This window comes from Notothenia coriiceps, unplaced genomic scaffold (assembly GCF_000735185.1).
Source record: "Notothenia coriiceps isolate Sejong01 unplaced genomic scaffold, NC01 NC01_scaffold00037244, whole genome shotgun sequence".
In the NCBI taxonomy this organism is placed as follows: domain Eukaryota; kingdom Metazoa; phylum Chordata; class Actinopteri; order Perciformes; family Nototheniidae; genus Notothenia; species Notothenia coriiceps.
The window spans coordinates 23107645-23115475 of record NW_011369945.1 but is presented as its reverse complement, the minus strand read 5'-3'; positions in this window follow the sequence as shown (position 1 = coordinate 23115475).

Here is a 7831-nt window from a genome sequence, read left to right as displayed (position 1 = left end):
CTAGTAGACAACATCTGGGTTTATGTAATTTATTTTATTCCTGAGTAATCTATTTGCGGGAAGAATTTTTACAATATTTGCTTTTTTCGCCTAGTACCTTTTACAAAGCCTGGTGAATCACACCAAGTCTATATAGGTATAAACATTGATTTACTATGTACTTAACTTTGTTTTGTGTCATAATCTGACTCTTCAACAGAGCAGCACTCAAAGTACATAAAAAGAAGTGACGGCGACCCTTTGACGAGAGTACAGTTCTTCGTAGTCTAGTCACGTACGTGAACGTAGCAGGGTTAGTCACTCGCTTATGTGTCATTCCCCCCCGCCCGCTCACAGACACTAAAGTAGCCCTCCCTACCAAGACCACTAAGGAGGTAATAGCAGGAGGTAATAGCGAGGAGCTAGGAGAGCCAGGAGGCCGTCTTTATTCACGGTAACCATGCATAAAGGAGTTCTGCGCGCGTTGTTTAGTTGAAGGCCCTTTACTTTATTACCTGGACCCTTCCTGGGTTATCTCCAATGATATCTACTCACCGCTGATCCAGGGAGGGGAAGCCACCTGGAGGTACCCTGAGGAATAAAAGCCTTTTCATACATAAACTTTCAGTTACCTCTCTCTTTCTAATAGAATAGCTAAAGGCAAACTTAACACGGTACTTAATGTGTATCACTACAAAACAGTAATTTTCTAGTAAAACGTTCAGTTTTTTTTTTTTAAACAGCATTTTGACACTTCATTGTGTAAACAGAACACACTTTGCGAGTTAACTATGATGTGAGATAAGACCAGAGTGTCTTGTTGGGTGCAGTGGGTCTCTACCGGCAGGTGACTGATAGAACAGGTGTTTTGTTAACTGAATGGGGAGTGATAGTGGTGTTTACTTTGTGCAGGTCTTCTTACAGTACGTTTCGACAGACGGACGACGGAAGGAAACTAAGAGAGACTTGATAGAACCAGAAAAATACCAAATTACAGTGGTAAACACGTCTACGTACTTTCATCTTGTTCTAGACCGCTAGCGGCCTACGATCGCAATGCCGTAAAGAAGGGGGCCCGAATTTAACACATATCTTACGGTGTGAGAAAGTTTCCCAAGTGGTTTTATACTGATGGATGGCAGAGATGACAAATTGTACAACCCAATGGAATTCACATTAAGTATAATTCCGATTGATTTTTACTGTTCCGACATTACGATTGATTGCACGATCGATGATCGATCCATCCGATTGAACTGGTCGGTGAGGACCGGAAAGTAATCTGCCCTTCGCTTTCTTGCTCGTTCTGGGTAAAGGACCCATACTAATGGTGTGGAACATGATTTCGTGTATCCGAGAACAATTCAATAGAATATCGGTCGCGGGTATAATCTACATCTAATATTAGATAATGACGCGACTAGATCGACTGAAGCAAACACGTCTTTTGTTAAACACTGTAGTGAATGTCTACATCGTCGAATAAATCCTGTAAAACTTTGCGCTCCCGGCACCAGCCGGGCACCTAGCCGGGTCACCAGCCGGGCCACCAGCGGGCAACTAGCGGGCACTAGCCCGGGCACTATCTCTCTGTCGGAGGTCAGTTCTGAACTCCTGGCGCGGGACACTATTTAATGTAAATAATACACTTCGGTCGAACGTTTTACCTGTAGCTAGGTGGTTCCCCCACGTCACCCAAGGTGTGACCTCGAGTACACTTTAGTTGAAGCTATGTCATGCCGACCTACATGTCATACAAGGACCATGATGACTGTCGCCTAGAAACAATTGCTAGTGTATACAGTGCCTATCCTAAGTATAGACACGATTTATTCTCTGTACATTAGTAAATGTTTTGTAGTGGTAACAATATAAAATTGTTTATTACAAACAAATCAGCTTTTTGGCTTGCTCTCCTTTTACGCTCAGCCGAGAGCTAAAAAAATTAGATTAATTAGTAGTAGAAGTGGGTGCTAGTAAATACAATACAAGCGGCTTAACTGTAATTAGTGACTGTTTATCTACTTATATGACATAAGTTGAAGTAATTATTACAATAATTGCACGGATTCGAGTCATAAGTGATTTTGGTAAATATAAAAATTACCTCGACAGTCCGTCCAGTCCTAGGGCTCGCCACTAGGGACCCACAAAAAAAAGCGCGGTATTAACTGGTTCCAGCGCGTTTAATAGGGCGAATAAGGTACCGGTGATAAGAGTTTGTTTCACTGCTTTACTGAGGGTAATAGTTAACTTTACGAAAATACCAACATCTTTACAAAAATAAACTAAAATTTGTGTGATCTACATACAGTAACAAATAACTGGTACTAGGGGCGATTCTTTTTCAGGGCAACAGATGGCAAAAAAATGGTCAGACTAAGACGAGTACACAAATGTGTATAGGATTACCCGGGTAGTCGGTGTCGAGAGAGGGGGGGGGGGGGAACTAGAAAGAAGAGGTCGTCAATTCAATTGAAATCCAATGAGAGCTGCACTGTCGAATGTCAAGCACTTTCATGTGTGAAAAAGTGCTCACGTGACGCTCCGGAGGAAACGATGTCCCATTGCTCTTAAAACTCATTTCCCTGCTTTCTCGTGGTTTCCTTGCGTCTCTCCATGCTTCCCTGGTGGGAGGGACTAAACGCAAGGAAACAACGCAAGTGAGGGACGCAAGGATTCCATTTAATCAACCTGAGAAGGACCCAATGAGAGAGTAATGTCAAATGACAGTACAATTGACCAATCATATCTTCCCTCTAAATGGGCGGGCTTTATTTTCGCGGACTTTATGACAAGTTCCGCCCGCTGTGGAGTCTATGCAAGTGGTGCAGTGACGCGTCCTAAAACCCGGAAGTAAGCTGCGCTCGGATTCCCTCGACACAGAAGCAATGGGATTTCTCCAAAGGATTTTGGAAAATAGCTCGAAATAAGGTCTGTGGAAAACGTAACTGTTAGATAAATGCACGTTTTGTTCAGCCGGATGATATCCACATGTCTACCCTACTTTTGTTATTTTCAAATCATAAATCTAATCGATAGATTTATGATGGATAGATTTATGATTAGCATAAGTTTGTTCATGATGGCTCATGTCAGTGATAGTGATGACATCGTTGCGAATTTAGTAACCGAGTCATTTTCAAGATTGAGTTACAATGATAAATTGGAGTGGCAAAGGATCAGCTGAATGACCCGCAATCAAGTGCTTCATCCAAAAGGACAGGAGGATGGACTTTGTGTTTCAGTGATTTGATCATCAAAGGTAGGCCTAAGTCATTTTCAATGTGGGCCACCGTGCCGACTTAATTCATTTGTGATTGTTACTTGCCCTGTCATGATAGGTGTGTATATAAATGGTGTTGTTGTTTGTGGTAGAGGGTCGCTGTAATTGATCCGTTTTGCACCCCCGGCCGCTGTTTTGATATTCCACTGAAGTATACGCTGTGACGTTATAACTCTTCTTTTTTTTCGAGGGGGGGGGGGGTTGTCAGAGGGCCTAGGTATAAAAGTCACGCCTCGCCACTGATATATATATAAGAGCTTACACATCCTCCCACAACTGGCTTTTCCTTGGTCTTCTTCACTCTTTAAGCCACATATAGCAATATGATACATTTTTAGGGCTTTTTATGTAATTTATAGGCTGATGACGCAAGTGTGTATGTGGCCTCAATCCAAGATTGGACCTTGTGTTATACCAACTAATTAAACACCTTTATTGAATACTCGATTCTGATTGGTCAATTTGGACATTCCAGAGCTTTTTAATTCTTGTTAACAGACCGCTGCACCTTCATGGCGACGCAAGATCCCTCCGATTCACGTCAGGATCCTGATCACCCTGTCGATTTTCTTTTTTCCATAATGATTGCCTCGCTGCACATTATCCCTTACACATATGTCAACCTTGTTTGTATTAAAATGTCCACTATGCATATTGACACATATTATTCCAGAAGAACTGCATATAATGCTGTATAATGACCAATGTTTGCATTTATTTAAAATTGTAGGCATGACTTCATGTTTTGCTCTTACTCTCTTACTCTTTGAGGAGTCAACATTTATTTCATCACAAAAGAAGAAATGTGAATGTCCCCTCTCAATACACACACATCTGCAGTGCACACAGTCATATTCTATGTGTTATCTCAAGAATGCGTCATGCCCCTCGGGAGTGTTTAGTATAGGAAACACTGTCATTTGCTATGAATGGATCTGACAGCTACCGCAATGTTTCAGTCTCTTTCTACCTTTCTGTCTGTTGTTTTTCCACATACTGTATATCGTCCTTAATGTATTCCCTGAGAACCCAGGCAGTTCATTTAAAGAAAAATCAAGATTGAAATGCTAATGTATTAGAACACAAAACACCATTTTGATGGCCTCTGGAAATCTCTTTGGCGTTATGGGAGTTGCATGAAAACAAACTGGATATGAATAGAAAAAAAGGCTAATCCATCCCCTGTCTCCCACTTTCAAAACTATCACTTCAATAAAGGCACTGGATGCCCAACAAACATATATTATGGTATATTGAAATACACATTAGTGCAGTTACTGTGCAACAAACAATAACTCTTCCTTCGGGCCGGAGGTTAGATGTCCCAAAGAGTAGAACGAAGCTTTATAAAAACAGTTTTATCCCAGCAGTATTGCACAAATTAACAAATCAATGGAGCGTCACACAGATGCCTATTTCTTTCTTTATTTAATTATGAATTTTGAATGTCCATGTTTGTACTAGTGCTTTTCTTTTTTGATGTTTTTATATATTTTGAGATTTTACGGAGCGGGGTATAATTGTATTACTTATTTTATTAGAGATGTGTCTGTTGTCTGTGTTTGTTTTTAGAGTGTGTCAGGTCAGGATGGATCCCTTGTCTTTGTATCTGCAAACTAAATCTACCTACGGGTACAAATAAAGAACGGGAACCTGAACAATATGTCGATTCCAGTTGGTAAAAACCCTAAGAAAGATCAATTGCGGAAAAGATGGGCAGTGGCAGCAGTAGTTTGTGTTTCAGTGTTATGGCAGAGCAGGAGCTGTTGGAAGCCTCCTCCGCTCTCAGGTGTGTGTGTGTGTCTGGCTGCAGCAGCTGGGTCTCTGGCAGCACACTGTGGAGCTGACAGAGGGCACTGGCTGGAGTTGGCTTCATAAAGGTCTCAGCTTGCAGTACAAAGCTGCTGCAATGTCCAGGGATGTTCCCTCTTGGGTTTGAAATGTTGTTTTATGGTCTAATTAATGTGTTGATGTAATTCCCACTTTTTAAAGTTCTGTATACTAATCTGTGTGTGAATTCACTGCAACGCCTGGCGTCAGCATGACCAGGCAACAATTTCACAGAAGTTGATGCTTTACATGCCTTCACTCAACCAGCGGTAAAATCATGGATGTATAATAAGAACTGGATACAGCGTGGGAGGCGGGGCCTCATTCATTCCTATGAGAGTTGCTCATTGGCGCATGAAGATAAAATGGCCCAACTTTTGACGCAGCTGGGCCCGCGCGCAACTTGGACGGGACTACCACAGCCTATCACAATCGTGACCACGCAAACAACCCAACACCACCACACTCCACATCTCCCCGCTTCTTCTCCTCACGTCTCTACTAGATCTCTCCCACCTTCCCCTCCCCGACCCACAATCTAATTACCATCTCCATCCTCGTACTTCCATCTGATACAGGTTTACACGCGGACAACCGAATAAAAAAACCCACCCCTTCACGTTACACACCCACTCACCTTCGTCAGTTCCTCCGCTCTCCTTCAGGCTACAGTCCCCCGTACCCTAGACATAGGTACACACCTTAACAACTTCAGCGGACATTATCCGTCCACACACTTCTAATACTCTCCTAACGTTACCAACTCATACAAGTCTGTCAGAGTCTCATCTTTCTCCCCACAGCGAAAGGGCCCCCTGCCTAACTAATCTTGTCAATCACTTCATGCTCACAACCACCTCACCTCTGTGCGTTGGTCCACAAGTTCTCCTACAATCTATCCACCCTCCAAACTACCAAGTCAAAACGTACAGCTAACCCAAATAACCAACCTGCCCAAACACAACTACTAGCCGTCCTGGATGGAGGCTCACGAACCACAGAACCGCGGGATAGCCTCTCCGCACCCACGACCAGGCACATTTGAACCAATCAACCTCCCTCACCGAAAACCAACTGAACGCAATACTTACAGAGATCGCACACCACAACACACACGCGCTCAACTACGAAGTCGCTCTACTCTCTCGGTCTAGGGTCCACTCAATCCAACAGGGTCAAACACTACACTACTGCAAAAGCAACCAGTTAGTACCGTCACAACTCAGCGACACCGCTCCGCTCGGGCCAACACCGACGCCGTGCACAAGAAAGTTCACTCACGCCTCCCTCTACCCTTTCCCCGCGCCTGCCAGTCGCCGCGGCCCCATCGAGTGTTCCAAACAAGCTGACACCCACGCGTGATCACCGGCCACTACCCCCTCACACCGGCCCCCCCGACCCTAGGGCAGTGCTACTCGCGCGCGAGACCACTGGTACAGTCCCTCACAAGCCATACGCCCCGCGTCCAGTCGCGCGGGACCGGCTACCGTACGAACACATCGGACAGTGGTCAAGTCCGCCTGCGCTACGGGTCGCCTGCGATCGACGCCTACGCAGTCGGATTGTGCTGTCTTGTCTCTGCTAAATATCCAACACGGACTTCTGCACCGTAGAACCTCCAGTCGTCGTCACATCTACTCTCCCGCTCTCCAACACCACATCATCCGCTTCGTCCGCCCTCTCCTATCAGTGGGGGTGCGGTCGTCTACTTGTGCCCCGTTCGCTCGTCTACTCTCATCGGGCTCCATTCACTCCAACGTCACAACCGGGAGGCTAACCCGCCCCCTCAACGGGCATCCGGGTTCACTCTATACGACTTTCGTCGGTCACCTGGTCCACAACCTCCACTCACTACGGCACACCACAACCGCAATGGGGGTCTGGCAGTAGACGCCGTGGCTACAGACCTGCGATGCGATGGTTGCCATCTGCTCGACCACCCCTCACCTCCGAGGGGGCGTTCTTGCGCGCCGACCCGCTCGTCTGTCTGTCGTCACTCACAGCGACGACAACAACAACGCTACATGCCGCGTGTTGTCCAGCCAGGCCAAGACCGTGTTAGTGGTAGTGTTTTGTGTGTCGCATGGAGTGGGCTCAGGTCTCGTCGCTAGTTGTGTGGGGTCTCGGTCCTTTTGGTTAGGCACCCACATAGTCCATCAGGTAACACTGCCTCGGGCTCGACAATCACGAAGCCACCGATTGCATCGTATGTCCTGGCGCAATCAGTTCCACTGCCTCACCTCCGTCGACAATCGAAACTACCGATTGCATCGTATGTCAGGTCATCACTCCCTCGGATACTTACCTTTGCCCTACGACCTCGCTACGTGTTGCCTCACTTCTCGTCGGAACCTAGCGCTTTTGTTCGTATCTCTCGGCAATCTGGTTTGTTTTGTTTGTAGGTCTTTGTCAGGCCACCCCAATCTTCGCGCGTCAGTTGTCTGTTCTGGCAGGTCGCAACCGAGATCGTGGCCTACCCTGTCTGCACCTGATGGTTCGAATTACCACCATTCGTTCTCGTAACCGGCGGAGCAAGTTATAGTTTAGGTAGTATTGTTAGGTCTTTGGTTTGGTACGAACAGTACTTGCACGCCCACCGACAATGGCCACATGTTTAACCTCACGAACTACACTTGCTCGGAAAACCCCCCCCCGGTGGGCACCGCATTTTCAACGGCGTACGCGATAACCGCGTGTATGCGATGAAGAGTCCGTACTGGCCATTAGACACTGTAA